This window comes from Rhagoletis zephyria, unplaced genomic scaffold, assembly GCF_001687245.7.
Source record: "Rhagoletis zephyria isolate East Lansing unplaced genomic scaffold, Rhagoletis_zephyria_1.1 Rzeph_scaffold_00076, whole genome shotgun sequence".
NCBI classification, from domain to species: domain Eukaryota; kingdom Metazoa; phylum Arthropoda; class Insecta; order Diptera; family Tephritidae; genus Rhagoletis; species Rhagoletis zephyria.
The window spans coordinates 245,226-264,446 of NW_016157160.1; the positions used below are offsets into that span (position 1 = coordinate 245,226).

General features: G+C 34.7%; 1 protein-coding gene and 1 long non-coding RNA gene across 3 annotated transcripts in view; one reads left to right on the forward strand and one right to left on the reverse strand.

Annotated features, from left to right (window-relative positions):
• Positions 1 to 19,221, reverse strand: part of TfAP-2 (transcription factor AP-2) — a 429,556-nt gene that overhangs the window by 209,451 nt on the left and 200,884 nt on the right. The window lies entirely within an intron of this gene.
• LOC108372798 (uncharacterized) overlaps positions 4,876 to 19,221 on the forward strand; it is a 22,469-nt gene continuing 8,123 nt past the window's right edge. The window contains exon 1 of the long non-coding RNA XR_001848895.1: positions 4,876 to 4,888. This is a non-coding gene — a long non-coding RNA (uncharacterized LOC108372798). The remainder of the gene's footprint in view (positions 4,889 to 19,221) is intronic.

The window sequence follows — 19,221 nt, forward strand, 5'->3', positions numbered from 1 at the left end:
ACGGACGGACGGACAGACAGTCACCGCTTAATCGATTTCTCTTTTCATTCTGATCATTTATGTATACATTTGTCTATATCTATCTCGATTCGTTTTGCCTGTTACAAACAACCGTTATATGAACAAAGTTATAATACCCTTGTGCACAAGTGCGCTCGGGTATAAAAAGTACTGCGTATTGCAAACACTCTTGATTGTATTCAAGATCAAAAATAATCTGATCAAACATAACTTTGACTTAAGCTTCCCAGAAAATCCAATATACGAGTTCAGAAACACACTTAATATAAGGAGTAGATTTTTTCGAACTCAAAGAAGCACTAATTCAATACGCAAATATGGTGTAAGAATGTTCAACAAATTACCAGAATATATTAATACATGTATTAATATTATTGATTTCAAAAGACAAGTTAAAAGTCTGCTGTTACTCAATTATAATTTCGAAGTAAATACATAATACCCTAAATTAAATTCAATTACACTCATTTTGATTTTTACTAAACCATAATTTTATAGGCAAACATATATATTCAACCTTTAATTAATCGCAAAAATTTTCATTTCCATCCACAAAATTAACGCAGTTGACAGCGTGTAGATATAACTATGTATGTTAAGCTATCTTCTCACACAAAATGTACTTTTTCTGAGAAAATCCTGTATTAATTTAAATACGCAATCAACAAAGAAAAAAAAAATTTACGTTACAATGCATCCTTGTTTTCGACCTTTTAATCAGATAAAAAAAAATAAACAAAAGTGGTAAACAATCTCACATTGAAATGGGGTGCTATTGATAACCGATACTCTACATACGTAGATATATCACTGAACACCCGAAATGTGTAGTTATGCAGTGATTTTTTTTAAATTCCAATGTTTTTCATTTTAAATATTTTTCGTTAAGTATGTCTCATATTCCATGAACCATTTAAATTCAAATTCCTACCTGTGCTGCAAACTTGATAGAACTCTAAACACTGTCTTAAAATTTCAAACATTTTAATCAGAGTTTTTTTTATAAATATTTCGAGGATTCTGTTTTGTAGCCCATCAGATTTTATTATAGTAAAGTATAACTTTGCATCTTAAACGAAAATATTTAAATAGGAGAATACCTTGAAAAGCGTGCGTAAAAATAGTTATAAAAAATCAGCGCGATTAATTATATTAAAATTTAATGGGCTATAGAACTGCATACCTAAAATTCTGATTTAAAATATTGAAGTGTGTATAATAGTTTCTAGAATTCTACTTAATTTCCAACACAGTTATAAACGTGAATTTATATATTTAATAAACATTGTTTATGTTATAATCAGGGACGTGAACCGGATGAAAAATGTTGTCGGCTCGAACCGGTTTTGCACTTTTGGATTGGTTGGTCAAAGCCGTTTTTTGGTCTTTGAACCGGGGTTTCGGCTCGGTTCAATGGTTCGAATAACAAACAAGTAATAAAGTATAAGTTCGGGCGGAGCCGAACATTAAATACCCGGCGCAAGTATTAATTATATGATTTTCACCTTTCCGAAAGCTACCGCAACATGATCAGCCGGGGTGTATCAATTTTGAATAATTTAGCGTCCTTAAATTTCGAAATATTGAGGTTTCAAGCATTTCTGAAATTTACCGTTATATGAAAAGCGGCCTCAATTTTGGTCTGATTTCAATAATTTTTAACGTTTTGCTTTTATTTGGCAAGCATAATAGCCATACCGGGTTTGGTATAAATTGATAGAACGCTTGCCGAGATACATATATATGATCATAAGTGGGCGCTGCCACGCCCGTTTTCCAAAATTTTATCATAAACGTATTTCTTGGTAAAGGATTGTTGCAAGCATCAATTTGGAATAAATTAGCTTTAATATTTACTAATTTATCGCATATTTCGTATTTCTCCAAATTATCTATTGTCCGATTTTTCCCATTTTCCATACCATCCGTCCTACGCCCGAAAGAAGTGCACGTACAAAGTTTCATTAAGATATCTCAATTTTTACTCGTTTTACCTGTTACAAACAACCGTTATGTGAACAAAGTTATAATCCCCTTATACACAAGTGCGCTCAGGTTTAAAAAATAGCGCACAAGTTTTTAAGTGTCAAGTGTCAAGTGTAACAACGCGCAAGGTTAAGGGTCAAGTGTCTATCAAAGGAGATGTCATTTGATATTGTCATAGGGTAAACAAATATGGTAGGTATTACCGAGTTTAACAAAACTAAAAAAAGTGGGTACATTTATCTATTAAAAATTGGTTGAAACGAACCTTTAAACCTTTATGGAAAGTGGTTCGGTTTCCGGTTCGGATCAATCATTTGTGGAAAATTCTCATTTGTTCTAGCCCAGAGATGACCCTTTTTGAACTATCTAGGAACGGTTGTTACATGAGCTGACTTAGAACCATCTAAGCCAGAGTCAGCTCAGAACAAGTTCAAAAGTTCTGCAGAAGGCAACAATTGTCACTTCGTAGGACATCGCCATCTTAATAAAGACAGTTGAAAGCATTGAGTTGGGATAGATGAAGAACCAGTACCGTCCCTTTTCAGGCTAGCTCAGCGCAAGTTCGGAACCAGTTTGATTTGCTGCAGGGTACTTTAATTGGGGAAAGGTTGGAAATAAAACAAATCTTGCCTTATTTCCCATTGCTTATTTATACTATTTGTAAAAAAAAAAACAGTTTACTGACAGAAGGAAAAAGAACTTTGTTGATTCCAAAAATACAATTAAACCAAGGCACATTAAACAGGTAATATCAGTATAGCAGCTGATTTGATTTTTTTTCAAATTATTTGTTCTCGAAAATGTTAAATATTTTTAATTTCTTCTCATAAAAATTCTAAATTGTTAAAATCTATTTCATGTGAAACATTTTCCATACAAAACCAGCGATTAAATAGCAGTTTGGAACGCTCGCCCAATTCAGCAGCACAACCGCTGATTACTGGGCCTGGCACAGGATGGATCCATGCTTCGAGAAGCGAACCAATTTGCTAAGAAAGAAAGTTGCAACAATTTAAATTTTTTCAATTTAAATTTTTTATCTTTTTCGTTTTTCGCATGGCACGCCTTGATGTAGGAGAAAAAAATCAGAACAGTTTTTGGCCCCTTCGATACCAGAAGCAACAACAAAATACAGGCAAATGTTGTTTTTGCTCAAATGCTCTAAACCTGTTTGATAGGCCTTGAATTAAAAAAAAAGTGATATAATTCATATGAAGAAAGTAATATTCAAAAAATATTTTTACTTATGAAAAGTCTAACAAAATATAGGAAAAGCATCGTCTTTAAAAACTGCTTCGCATATTGGACATAGCGCTTTTGTATGAATTTTTTCTGCATGCTTTTTAATATGTTAAAAACATTGCTGGATAACCTTAAAATGTTTGCATGGAACCATGTCGTAATAAACAGATGAAGTAATAAAACGGCTTTCGCGCTTTATTTTCTGACATTCGGCTGCCTTATAGTCACATTTTATAGGCAAATTTTCAAATAAAGCAGTGGCTCCTGGTAAATTTCACTACGGGTGGGATGCATGCAATAACACCATATACAATAATTCCTATTACTTGGACATTAAAAAGCAGTTTCAGAAGTGAACTAGTGTTATTTTATCAATTTTCCTTTTTCTAAACGGTTATAATGCCACCAGTACATAATTGGAAAGGAGGGGAAGGGGCGGGGGACGCGAGCGCGACGTCGAACGCGCGCGGGGCGGCGCGCGAACGCGGACCGCCGCGACGCCGGGCACTTTCAAAATTGTATACTTACAAATCCGTCCATTTAACTTGTTCATGTACTACTTTTTGTCAAATGTAACTGGGTGACTACCTACATATGTGCACTAGTTTGCTTTATTACTCAAATTGTTAAATTTAAAAGTTGGTCTTATTGCTCAACGAGAAATGAAATAAAGCAAGTTTGTGTTATTTCACATTCACTTAAATGATCTTTTGTTCATTCACAAATTGTGTGCATATAAATAGCCACACATGTACCCTGCAGCGATACCACGGACTAGTGAATCAAAATTCTGGTTCCGTACTAGGCCTTTATCGCCAAAAAGGAACTAGTCCGATAGGAACTAGATCCCCACCAGTCCAAAATCGGCGAAAAGTGGTACTTTTAAAAAACTATTTTTTTCAGTTTTTTCACTAGAAATCTATATCTAATATGACGAATTTAGAAATGGTTCGGAACTATAGAAAAAGGGATGCAGAACGAACTATATCTTATTTGTCGAATTTAGAACTAGTTTGGAACTATCGAATAAGGGATGCAGCGGGGGGCTGTTTACTTTACATAGATATGTGTTCGGCGGCTTTTTCGTTCAAATACGCTTCTATTCTGTGCTTCGCAGATGCGTTTTCATAGCTTGGTAATACAAAACTAAAATTTGTGTTAATATCTCAACATCTTGGGACCGTCTGGAATCTCAGAAATAACAGCGAGCACCTCTGCAAGCTCAGCTACAGCTAAAGGTATGTAAACGTACATTTCTTACAATCATTCAAACAAATTTAATTTCAAATTGAAAACACATTTCTTCCAAAACAACTTAAAATCGCACATACGGAAGAACCAATAAGATTGAAAAATCATGATACTTTTTTCTTTCGTTTGTCAATTTTAGAACTGGTTCAGAACTATAGAATTCAGGACTAGTTCGGAACTATCGAAAAAAGGATGCAGCGGGGGGCAATAGACACTTCCTAGGACATCGCCATGTTAAATTCGCCAGTTGCTTGCATGCAAAAGATATTTATCGTGAACTAGTACTGGATCTAAATCTACTAGAAGCGCTAGATAGTTTCCCCACAGGGTCATTTTGCATGTTGTCGCGTTCTCATCGTGTGCTCGTTCTCTGCAAATGCCTGGTTATGTATTCCCTGTAGGGAAAACACGAACTAGTGAACCAAATTTCTAGTTCAGTACTAGTTCTTTTTCGCCAAAAACGAACCAGCCCGATAGTAACTCATCAGGCCAAAAGCAGTGAAATGTGGTACTTTCACTAAACTATTTTATTTCAAATTTTAAACGCAGGGAAGGTAATAATTATGAGTAAAATAATTTAAATCAGCATTTAATCATTATTTTACGAATTATTATTGATTTTTATTTTTTCGCTCAAACGGAAATAGTTATTATTTGATTTTTATTTTTGGGATTACAAATAATGATTATTTTATGATTTTTATTTTTTCGTGCAGAGATTATCATTAATTTTGAGTTTTATTTTGCCACTTAAAAATAATGATAATTTATAAAATTGAAAAGGCCATACAGACGCAACCTACTGAATTTTTTACCTGAAAAGTTTGGGTCTTATTCCTCTCATAAGGGTGCGGCTACCTCTCAAAAGGATACGTCGGTAATGACGCTGGTATAGTTTTTGAGTTGCTTAATAATCATTATACTTAGTGATTCCATAAACAAAGGCCAAGATCCTGACGGACAATTAAGAAAGGCAATGCAGTTGCAAAAAAAGAGGCATTTAAAAAAAAAGTGTCAAAATAATTATCACTTTCTCACTAAATTTATTTAAAAATGCAAGCCACCAGAGCTACCTTTTTTTTAAGAAAAGACAAATTAATTTTTTTTATGCAATCCAGCACAGCTACCTTAATAAATATTTAAAGTTTAAGTACAACGAATTTTTTACAATACGGGCAACTATTTTTTAAATATTTTAGTTTTCGATAATTTTTTATAAAAATATGGTCAATTCTACAACAAAATCCCCAAAAATCAGAGTTCCAAACCTTGTGCAAAATTTAAGAAAATTCTGCGAAATTTCATTAAAATAGTTCACTTTCTATTTACGCTATCTAGAAAAAGTTTTTTAGCCCATTCAATTTTAGTATAATGAAGTGCAAGTGTGAGGAAGCTAGGACTTACCAAACAACAAAAAAAAAATTGCTAAATATCAATGGTAAGTCCCAGCTACCTCAAACTTGCACTTTGTTATACTAAAATTGAATGGGCTAATAACTGAGTACTTAACTTTTTTCTAAAGAGTGTAAATTGCAATACTTGGATGGAAATTCGCAGTTTTCTTTAATTTTGCATAAGGTTTAGAACTCTGATTTTTGGGGTTTTTGGTGTAGAATTAACCATATTTTTATAAAAAATTAGGGAAAAATAAAATATTAAAAAAATAGTTTCCGGTATTGTAAAAACTTCACTGTACCTAAATTTTATTGACTGACTGTATATCTTATTTAAGTTAAGTACGACAAAAACTTTCGAAGTGCTTCATATACACATAAGCTTAAAAAGAACTGAATTTACTTAAAAATCAATATGCTTAAATTTAGACAAGTAAGACAAAGTGAACTAATATTTTTACTTTTAAGCAGAACGCACTTTTGTTTTTTACTTACTACTTAAGTTTAATACTACTACTACTACTAATGTGGTTTATAAATTTTTAAAAAATGCGTTTAAACATTTGTGATTGTATTGTCCTTCCTTCAACCGATCGTATTTAATATAGAAGGGAGATGTTTCTACAAGCCTGATTAGAAATGTAGATCTAAGGTAACGAATTTATAACAGGTTGGGAACTACATATAAAAAATGGATGCAGATCGAACTAGATCTAATCTGTCGAATTAGGAACTGGTTTGAAACTAAAGAAAAGGGGATGCAGAACGAACTAGATCTTATCTGTAGAATTTAGAACTGGTTCGGAACTAGAGCCAAAGGGATGCAACGGGGGACAATTGACACTTCCTAGGACATCGCAATGTTAAATTCGTCAGTCGCTAGCATGCAAAAGAGAATTAACGCGTACTAGTCATGGTTCCAAACGCACTAGAACCGAACCAGTTCCGCACTAGTTCGTTTCCCTACAGGGTATTTATGCATGTGTATTTATGTATGTATGTACAAATAAATGTATGGTAGAGTAAGCAAATACCTTATTTTGCAATACTTGGCGGATGAATTCCCAAAAAATAGTAATAACTAGGGCTCGGAATCTCATGCACTAAAAAATCGAAAATATGCGCATATAATATGCACTCAAAATTCAAAAATATGCGCTTTTAACGAGTAAAATATAAAATAGATTTTCTTAACATTTTATTGCCGGTACAAAAATAAATAACGCATGCGTTTTAACAAGAAAACAACGAAATCAATTTACTTTAAAATACCACACATATTTATGCAGACAATTTATTTATAATCAAGCAGTTACAGTCTTGTGTAATTAAAAACATGGACAGTTTAATAGTTTGTGAAAGTTTGGCAGCTTTAATGAATTTCAATACGTCATGCAGAGAGAATGGTTTGCAGAGTGTCTTTAGCCTTATCCTTGCGAGGCCTGGACAGTCGCACAGGAAGTTTTCGACCTTCTCTTTTAAGTCGGTCATCGCAAATGCGAAGGAATTTGTTGAAGGGCAATCCAATCCTTTCAGCATGTACCCCGACGGGCCAGTATCCTGTGCACACTGCAGTAAGTTTGTACGTATCTTTGCTCATTCTTAAGAGAACTTAGGTTTTAAGTGGGTCGGGTAATCCTGTACAATCCTGTACGGTGCCACCTCTGCTTGGTCTTCGAGTGATAAATTTCCATAATTGTTGCTTTTATCTTCCTGAGCGAGGCGCCCATGTCCACCGCGTGGGACACATTCAGTACGCGCTTGCTAGTTCGTCCGCTGCCTCGTTAATATAGGTGTCCATATGTCCCAGGACCCTTATTATTTCGTATTGATCACATATAAAGGCCAGCTCTCTCCTCCAGTTTTCTACTAGTTGAGATCTAATAGAGGTAGAAGAGAGTGCCTCAAGGGCAATTTTACGTGAAGGTGATTTTTGTGTCAAGAGATTCGCACTAAATTTAAATGGTTGTAATCAAAAAAGTAAAAATATGCAAAAACCACATGCATTTATTGTAAAATATGCGCAATAAATATGTAAAATTAGGCTTTTTTTGCAAAATATGCAAAATCATGCATTTACTGCAAAATATGTAAATGTATGCAATAACGATTGAATGCCATTATAAAGGAAATTGCATGATTCGTGAAGATAACTTAACCATTTCGATTTGAAGATGTCCAATAAAAACATGCATTTACATGAGATTCCGAGCCCTAGTAATAACAAACTTATGCTTAGGATTAAGGGTTGCTGCCAGTACTTCATCAACCAATCCCGCTTAAGTAGCCGAATTTTTGTTATTATAAATAGCGATGCAAAGTGGTCCTTCCTCGAGTTCAACAAAGTTACCTACCCCAAAAGGAAATTCCGTAAATAACTTTGTAATAAGTATGCTTCTTAAAATGGAGTAGTTAAAAATATTTCAAGTATTTTGGTAGGAATGTTTTCTTACAGCCGAAATGCGTCTGCTATAAAAACAGAAGCGACATTCATGCTATTTGTATGTGATATTAAGTTGTGAATACATACATACATACATTGGTAGACGTGGCTTTGTTCGACGGTTGGCATAAGCTTATTAAACAAACGTAAATATGTACATTCATACATGCATTCGTCGGCAGGGACCGAACAATACAGTTATTGATGAAAACTGTCATGGAAAAATTCACTATGAAGGAAATGTTCTACAACTAAGTGAAACATACCAATCGATTTCGTTTTGCACCGAGACTCAAATTTGAAAATAAATTTTTATTTGCAATTTTTATGCAAAATTTAAAAAAATAACAATTATATTTGATTTTTATATTATAAATCCAAAATAACAATTATTTTTGTTTTTTATATTATAAGGCTTAGATAACAGTTATTGAAGAGTTTTATTTATAAAAGTCATCAATAAAAATCAGTCAGTGACTTTTACTTTTAAAAGTCATTAATATAAATCAGTGACCGACTTTTATTTTTTAAATCAATCATATAAAAGTCATTAACCTTTTTCGCAGTTAAGAAGGTGTTGGAAAGCAAAAGTTTACTACGACTTATTCAAATGACTTTTATAAGTATGATTGAAAAAATAAAGATCAGTGGCTCATTTTTATTTATGACTTTTATAAATAAAAGTCTTCGATAACTGTTATTTAAGACGTATAATTTAAAAATCAAAAATAACTGTTATTTGCAGATTATTTAAATAAACATCAAAAATAATTGTTATTTTCGATTTATAAAATAAAAGTCAGAAATAACGGTTATTTAAAGAGTAATTAAATAAAAGTAAAAAAATAATTGTTAAAGAGTGATTTTTTTAATAAAAGTTGTAACTGTTACGGTCCCTGTTCATGGGTATTTTATAGGGCTGCCAGGGTTTCCAGGATTTGTCCTGTTTTAAACAAATTGTCCTGGTGTCCTGGTCCACACATAAATTGTTCTGGTTTTTTATTGAAGGTCGATGCAGACACGCATGTAATTTTTAGCAGATTTTTACTTTGAAAAAAATAGGTTAAGCTTTCTGTCATTAGTAATCGAAACTTGATAATGAAACATTTGTTTTTAACATGTTGTACAATATCTGGTGAGTTTACCTTCTTTTTGTTTGGTTTATATGGTTAAAATCTAATTTTGTATCTTCAGGCAAATGCCAAAAAGTGCAAGTTTCTGAACAGGTATACGGCTGAGGGGTCACACATATGACGCAGTAGATAGTTTCAAGAGTTAAAATCTCTTCCAAAAGGCTTTTCGGAAAGTGCTTTCGCTACTCAGAGAAGAGCTTCCAAAAGGACTTTTGCAGGACGTACTTCTGAAGGCCTTTCGAAGAAGTTCTTTTAAAGTTGTTTTTATTTCAAAAAATCATACTTTTTTAAGGAATTTGAATATTTAAGGTTCAGATTAAGTATGTTTTATTGGGACTCAAATTCTTATTTAATGCTATTTGTAGTGCTAAATAATATAAACATATACTTAACTATATTCGCGGGAGTTGTAAATAGGAAACCGTTTTCTAGGAAGCATGCAGGGAAGTACTTATTTCAGTCCTTATTGGATAAGTCTTTAAGAATGGCTTCACTTTAGTCAGCCCTCCATGATTAGGAAGCGCATTGTAGGATATGTGGAACTTTTCTAAGGGTGCTAAGGCTAGTGATATAAATATTCGATACTTTCAAGTATCGATCGATACTCGATACTTTGGAAACAAGTAACGAATAAAAGTATTCGATACTCGATACTTTTGCATTATTCCGTTCAAAATCCCTTATAACAAAACCGATAAAAATCTTATGACTTTTAATCTTATGTCCTTACTCATAGTGACTCTTCTGTAGTAAAAATGTTTTCAATCGAAAACATGGCATAAAAACTACTGACCTGCTGTTGAAGTTTATTGTTACACTTATACTTATCATAAATAATATTTAACTATTTCAGCTATTTGGGGATATATTTTTCCCATTCTTTCCACCACACGAGCGGATCTCGATATCTCTCCAATAAATCTTCTTGAATATATTGATTACCCTCGACTATGGCAGACGATAAAAAACTTTCGTAAGCTTACTTGGATTTTTGATCAAAATCACTCCAAAGAGAATTGCCGTTTGTTTGGTCCACGTTGTGTTCTGGTAAATTATCATTTTTAAACCTGATTATACACTGCTGCCCAACCATGCTCCATGCAACCATTGTAAATTTTGCAACCCGTTATTTGCGCCGCCAGCTTGTTATGAAAATATATTTTAACGACGATGTTTGAGTATCGAAGTATCGACATAATTTTTTCAATACTCATCGAATACTCAAATTGCTCAACAGTATCAAATACATACTATTCGATACTCGATACTATTCACATCACTAGCTAAAGCAAGCATTCAAGACCACGTAAAAGCGCCAAACATTTTTCCAAGTTACGTCACCGTCAAGAGAAATGTGTTCTTTTATGTAAAAAAAAATTCATAACTAGAGCGTTTCATCACCATCAATCAATCAGCTCTATGGATTGTGCCACAAAACTACAATTTCAAAATATTGCCAGAACCAAAGAAACTATTTATAGGGAATAAGAGTCCTGGTCGATGGGTTCAAGATTATGGCAGCCCTAGTATAGCATCTATCATATATATTTAAATACAGTAAAACCCGCTTAAGTACCTCATGGAAAATGTCAGCTTTTTGAGGTACTTAGGCGGGTTGGGTACTTAAGCGAACATAATTATTGATGTAGTTACATCTTTTTGTTAACTTACATAGATATGTAAATCCTTGAATAAAACTTAAACATTTAATGAAGAATACGTATTTATTTAAGATTTTTCTATTAAAATACGCTGCCACTGAGATTCAATATATGTAAATATGTTAAGGAATTTTAAAAGAGCACTTAAAAGGGGAAAAATTAAGGTAAAATGGTAAATGGGGTACGAAAAATTGAGGTACTTAGGCGGGTTGGGTAAATAAGCGGGGAAGTACTTAAGAGAGGGATTTTCTTCAGAATTCATTCAAAAATTCACATTGCCCAAAAATGTTGGTTACTTAAGCGGGTTAGGCACTTAAGCGGGCTTCACTGTAACCTTTTTTCACCTCCCAACGTATACCTTTTATACCCCAGCGCACTTATGCACCGTCCGTCGGTGCACACGATAAATTGAATAACAGCCCGATTCTGTGCACTTGACAAATCTTTATAATTTGTAAATTTTTTATTATTTATCAAGAATTGGTATTCTAGCACAGACATCAAAAACTATTTTCTTGATAAATTTTCAAGATTGAAAATGCTATTGATAAATTGAAATTTCATGTGAAATGTATATTAATAAATTTGTTTCTGACAATTAAATACTCCATGTGCCGGCATTTGAACCTGCGACACACGGAATTATAGTCGACATCTCTACCTACTCGGCTACGGCAGTCAAAAGCTTTTTATAAGCTTTTATTTAACTTGGTCATCCCGCGCAAATCGCGGAAATTTCCAATCGATTTTAAACTGACTTCCCGACAAGCTAGAGANATATACATATATGTACGTACATTAGACCACGTAAAAACGAATAGAAATCCTGCAATGCAACCCATCGGACTCAGATTTTAGTATTTACTGTAGTAATGATCCATCGGACTCAGATTTTAGCATTTACTATAGTAATGATCATCAATGAATCTCCCCTCGCTACGATAATTCTATGGGGTCGCGCATGGAGTGTTTATTTTTCCCATAGGAATTACACGTAAGAAAATGAGTTATTCTCTTTTGAGGTCAATATAACTTACAAGGATTTATCAAAATACTCGAAAAAATAGGGGTCTTCATGAAAACTGATAAACTGCTGATAAATTGGATAAAACGATAAAGTTTTCATTTTGATAAATGAACTATCAAACTTTGTATGGAAATCTGTTTAACCAAAGTTTATCACTTTATCAAACCATTTTGGTTTATGTTATAGAATGAACTATGTATATTTTCTTAAAAAATCAATGGAAACATTTTTTCATGAAAATAATTGTGAATATTATATCGAAATAAGCTGTACGCTAACCTTTGACTCTTACTGTATGCAAATTTATGTTTTCGATAAATTTAAAATTGTATAAATTAGAATGAAACATAAGTGCCAGCAACGCCCAACGCTTAGCTTCACCTTCATTTGTGGTAAAGTTAAAATGTTCAGCTACAGATTCATTCACATCGTCCTCATTATCGTCTTCTCCACTAGTGATTTCTATTTGGTCAAAGGTGTCGTCCTTTTGTGCGATGAGTATGTTATGTAAAATTGCACACACTAAAATCTAACGGCATGCAAATTTTATGGAACGCTCATCATTTATTTGGATTCTTAATTCTTTCAAACTGTTAAAACGCTCTTTCATCAAACCGAAGCAATGCTCAATCCGTATATGATACTGACTAAAGGTCCGATTGAACAAGTTTCTTTCATCAGCATTTCATTCCATAGAGTTGGCTCTAAATGGTGTTACAAGAGTGCTCGTTAACCTATAAGCACTGCCACCTGCTAACCATTCTGCTCCTGTTAGCATTTCTGCGGTCCTTGTAGAAAAGCTGCAGTTATTATAGATCCTCGCGTCATGCACACTGCCTGGATACCCGAAAACTAAATGAAGGATCCGAAGCTTGTAATCGCAAACCACTTGAACGTTCAGAGAATAAATATGTTTCTGAGAAAAGTATGATTCAGGATCTTGAAGAGGTTTTCGGCTAGTTTTATTTCTGTCCCGTCAACGTAGCCAACAAAATGTGGAAGCTCGTGAAGGGTTTCGGCAACTAAAGCCTTTCGCTCGGTAGTGTCCAGCCAGTATAAATTTTTTTTATTTTTTTATTTAAGAATAGCGTTTGTGGAGAACAGCAGCAGAGAGCTAGAATTAGAACTTGGTATTTCATAAGTAAGTATGGGTTGATACAATGGCGACGAGGATGGGATCTGGCTGCTGAAAGGCTAACACATTATTCGCATTTTTTTTAATTCTTACAATTGGAAAGAATTTCAGTAAGACTTTCTTTTCCAGTTGCTTTGTCGTTCGTTTAAACGAAGCTCGGTGTTCGGGCTTAAACATTTTTTTTTATGTTTGTTGTGAATTTTACACCTACAGTGGTGATTGTGGTACGAATTAAAGTTATGAGAAACAGAAATCAAAGATCTACGACGGTCCGAACACTAGAGATCAAAGAGAGTGAACTCGTTGCACAAGCGGACGAGTTGAAGCAACGAATAAGATGAAATCAAAACGTCAAGCTGTTAGAGAAAAGAAATTTAAAAAATTTAGATATAATTTGGGAATATTGCAGATAATTGTGTACCCGATTAAGTTAGAGAGGCAATAAATTTCTGCAAGTGGAACATCATGAAATTGCAGAAAGCGCATTCAATTGCGGCGATAGAAGCGCATTAAATTGCGGCAATAGAAACCGGTTAAAGTAAAACCAAATTACGGCGGTAGAAAGCACATTAAATTGTGCAGCTGCAGCCCTTTTGATTGGGTGATACGCTAAAATCGAATTGAGTTGCTTCCAGGTACAAAAACACATTGAATTGTGGCTATGTTAATTGTGTAATACAATTATATCAATTTAATTACAGGGGAGAATGAGCGACGTAAAGCCTTTTCTCTGCGAAAGTATTGAAAAGTCTCTGCTAAGGAGTGAGTTCGAAAAATGGCTTCGGTCCCTCACTCCCTATCTTCTGGCAGAATATATAACAGATGTAGTGAAAAAGAAAAATAAATTGCTCCACTTGGGCAGGCCACAGCTGCAAGAGATAATATATAACATTCCAGGAGCTCTGGTAGAATACGACAATGAAAAGAAAAATGAAAAATTTGAAATAGTGGTGGGCAAATTAAATGAATTTTTCTCTCCTAAGCGGAACTCAACGTTCGAAAGACATTTATTTAGAGGCTTAAATCCGCTAGAACTTGAATAAGTTCTTGCTGCGGCTAAGGCTCCAGAGCTCAAAGTGCCATTTTGGCACAAATCAAAATGAGATAAAGGAAATTTCCTTGAAAGACAAAATCATAGATTCATGGGCACCTATGGAACTAAAAAAAACGCTTTTAGAAAAAGAACAAAGCTTAGATGATGTTATTAACGCTTGTCAGATATATGAGTTGCTGCAAATTCGCAATGGACATGAAACAATGAAGATGATTGTGGTAGGTGTGGTAAGAAAGGGCATACGAGTAGTAATTTAAATTGCCCAGCAAAGAATCAGAAATGTAACAAATGTGGGCGTATAGGGCATTTTGCTCTGAAATGCAAAACGAAAAGCCAAAAGCGCAAGGCAGACGAAAGCGACTATGGTAACCCGAAACAGCGACGGCTACAGCGATCGAGAGTGCGATTTGTCGAAGATGAAGAGGCAGATTCCGAAAATATATACCGAAATTTTGACTGTTTAAAAATCAATGAAACCTTCACAATGGATGAAGTACTTCGATGCCGCATAGGAGGGCGAAGCATCCCGATGATAATTGCTTCTGGATCGCGTTACAATCTCCTTAGCCAAAAGGACTGGGAAAAGCTCCAAAGTAGCGGCGCAGTGTTGCTGAATAGCCGAACAAAGTCGACTAATCAATTTAAGGCATACGCAGCAGATACGTTGCTAAATGTAACTGAATCGGTTGTAGGTCCAAGTTCGTGGATTTCACCCATAGTTGTCGTTTTTAAAGAAAATGGTGAAGTGAGACTTTGCGTCGACATGCGACGAGCCAATAAGGCTGTGCTTCGAGACAACTACCCGTTACCAACTTTTGACACATCCATGACGAAACTGAGAATGGCTAAACTATTTTCTAGACTAGATTTAAAACGGGCATACCACCAATTGGAGCTGGATGAAACGAGTCGTGATATTACTACTTTCATAACACACAAGGGACTCTTTCGTTATAAAAGGTTGATGTTCGGAATCAGCTCTGCTCCAGAAATTTTCCAGCGGCTACTGGAGGGGTTGCTGTCACCGTGTGAGAAGGCGCTAAATTACATTGATGACGTCATTATTTTTGGAAACACCGAAAAGGAATACGAGAAGGCTGTTAACCAGGTGCTGGAAATTTTTAAAAACAATAATTTGCTTTTTAATAACGATAACTGCATATGGGGAGTAAAGAGTCTACAATTTTTGGGACACGTGTTGTCTGAAGAAGGAATTTCTCCAAACCAGGATAAGATTAGTATGATTAGAGAGTTTAGAGCACCGCAAACACAGGAAGAGACAAGGAGCTTTTTGGGCCTGGTCACCTATGTGGGTAAATTTGTTCCTTATGGCAGTATGTTGCGACAGATTTACTGGGTCCACTCCCAAACAATGAGTACATATTTGTCTTAACCGACTATTATTCTCGGTATCAAGAAATACAATTCTTAAGAAGAATTACCTCAGAATCCATAATCAACACACTGCGCGCATTTTTTGTCGTTTGTGTATACCCAAGTCTCTCAGAGCCGATAATGGTAGACAATATGTCAGTACCGAATTTAGAAAATTTTGTAAAGAAAATAATATCGCTCTAGTGACCACACCGCCATACTGGCCGCAGGCAAAGGGAGAGGTCGAAAATATGAATCAATCATTGGTGAAGCGACTAAAGATTGCGCATACGAACAAGAAAGATTATAAAAAGGAAATAAAAGATTTCATTATGATGTACAATGCGACAACACATGGCTCCACCGGGTCCCTCCAACGGAACTAATGTTTAATCGTGTTATTCGTGACAAAATACCAGGAATTCTGGACATATCTGATGACATGATGGACAACGCAGCAAGAGATCTTGACATAATAAATAAGCAAAGAGGAAAAGAAAAGTGAGATAAGAAGAGAAGGGCTAGAGAATCCGATATAGAACGGGGAGACAAGGTCCTTATGCAAAATGTTGTTTTCCCACATAAGTTTACACCCACGTTTGACCCAACGGAGTACACGGTTGTAGAAAGGAGCGGAAGTGAGGTTACGATTTCGGATGGTGAGAAAATATATAGAAGAAACATTAAACACGTCAAAAGGGTACCGGCTGGTGCAATGAAAGATGTCGATCAGAAAACAGCAGATTCTTCGTCACTGGACTTGCAGTCAACCTCGACCGCGGTGAGTGTCCCTTCTTCTGAGGTACCCGGAGATGAAGTTCCAGTCGTTCGTCCAAACCTTCGCCTGAAGCTGGAAAAAAAGAAGGGATGTGGAGAACAGCAGCAGAGGGCTAGAATTAGAACTAGGAGAGCGAAGTGTAATTAGAGTTAGTTGATGTTGAACAGCGACCGGGGCAGGTGGTACGCGCAATAAAGACGACTAACATAGCAGGTTCTTGTGTGCTCATTTTGATATTGGTATTTCATAAGTAAGTATGGGTTGATACAGCGTCGAAAATTCTATTGGTCATAATGTGTTGAAGAATGTAAGTATGTATATACATATATAAAATATGCCAAGTTTTCTAAAGTCATCATCCACCACATTATTTACCTGTATTGCTCCACCATCACTTACGCCAAACAAGCTTGCAATTTTGGAAATTGTTCCTCTTTCTCCACTTGAACCTAATCGGTATAACACAACTGCGAGCTGCGTTTGTACTGAAAACTGCATACATGAACGAGGTCCGTTGAATACTCAGTCATCTTTTATTAAATCTAAAATTACTTTGAATGTGGCCCTGCTGACACGCGTAATTTGTCGGAATCTGGTTTCGTCCAGGTTTGGCAATACACTCATTAAAAAGTTATGGGATTTCGGAACAAAGTTATGAATGAATGGACACCCATGATACAAAAAAGAAGGTAGTTTCAATAAACAACTTTTTGATTAAAAAGCAGATTTTTGACAATTGCTCAATTGTGAAAAATTCGAAGCGGCGTTACCCAATTGTAAGTTTTTTGGTGTGGGAGATTTTTTATCCCAAATTTGGGATTATAAATAAAATAGTTGTGTTAATATTTACCTATTAAAAATAATTAATATCTTATCTTAAAAATGTTTAAATTTTACATTAAATTCGATAACAACTTGCCAAATCATTATCATGAACATATTTTAAAATTTTTTTAGTGTCCTCATGTCATCTGATTGTTTCACAATGTAGTTTTCTTTATCGGATACGATGATTCTGATATAATTCAGACACTGAAATTATACATTTCGATGTGTTATTTAATACATATTGTCTTTGTCCATTTAACAGCAAATGGAATTTACTTTGGAACCATGGGCCGTGAAATTTTTCCAGCAACACATATTGTTTCACATGAAATTTTTACACACCCAAAAGTGAAGTATAAAATAAATAGATAAAAACAAATTTTCAATCAACCTGATTTGTGTAGTTCAGGGGCGCTTTTGGTAAATGTTCTGGAGGCTGTTTTAATATATACTATCTTATTATATATTTCTTAGCTTTTCTACATTCTGAGAAGTTGAGAGAATGAAGTCTAATGTCCTTTTTTGGTCAACTATGACGTCATTTTATGCAATCATTAGTTCATTTCTCTTGAGGAGTCACAATGCCCATACCGGCTACACCGATTTTTTTTAAATTTCGGACACAAATTTTCCAAGAATGGTTATAGGCTAAAACAAAACCGATATCTAAAGGGGGGTTCCACACCCACATACAAATCGAATTTTTCATAGTGCATATCTCTGAAAGTATTTATGGTAGAGTCCTGGAACTTGGTATGGATATATGTCAATCTCAAGCTCATGGAGAAATATGGGTTTATTGAAAAATGCAGCGTGCCACCGTAGAACTGGAATAGAGGTAAATGAAATCAATCCCAAATCTATGAAAGATGGGGGTATATGAAAACGATCTCGTATCCAGCTACGAGAGCTAGCGGTATAAGCCATATAAACTAAAATTCTGGTGACGCAGAAAGAGATGAAGATGAGAGATGAGAAAAACGGGCGCGACACCTTCTGGAAAGTAACATGATCACAGGGTGTATCCCAAGAACCATGTTAAGTTAAACCTTGAGGGATTAAATTCTTGCCAATACCGACAGGCATAAGCTGAAATTGCGTCGCAAGTTTTACGATCGGCTTGGGTAAGGTTTAACCACTTAACCCCCCTTTGTTTTCGCCGCTACTGAATTCTATAAACTGTCAGCTTTCACACAATTTAATATGTACACGTGTATTTAAAAATGTCATGAAAATTGTGTTGCTAGCTTCATGTTGCAAAAATGTTGCAAGCTTTTTCACAGCGTGAACAGAATACTACTTTGCCGAGGAAATGTTATGGAATTTCACACTTATTTCACAGAAACAAATTTTATATGCACTTTAACAGCTTTTTCACGTGAAACAGGAATTAAATACTATGCTTAAGAACAAAGATTTTTAAATCGACAAAAAATTAATAAGAAAATTTGAAGGATTTTAGATATTGGGTATGGTAGCACGAAATGTCACAATCTGCTTAATTGTCAGGTTGTTAATATGGCGACGAAAAAGTGACAATGGAACTACCTTGTTTTGTGTATCATGATGGACACCCATATCTGAACTGTTTAGAAAAAACCTCAAGAAGAGCTAATTCATCCATTATTTCCTACTCATTTCTTCGTTGACTTTCTGGAATGCAATAGATTTTAATAAGCTATTAAATTATAGAGCGCGTCGTCAATGTGCTATACGCATATACTAACCATCATTTTTCCCGAAAATCTCCACCATTAGCAAATCTTGCTTAAAAATTTCTTGCCAAAGTCTGACGAATTTACGTTTTTTTGATTTCTTTCGGCATTTTAAGATAAATTATTAAAAGAATTTGTACAAAATTGTTTATGTCAATGTTATTGAGGCTTGTTAACAT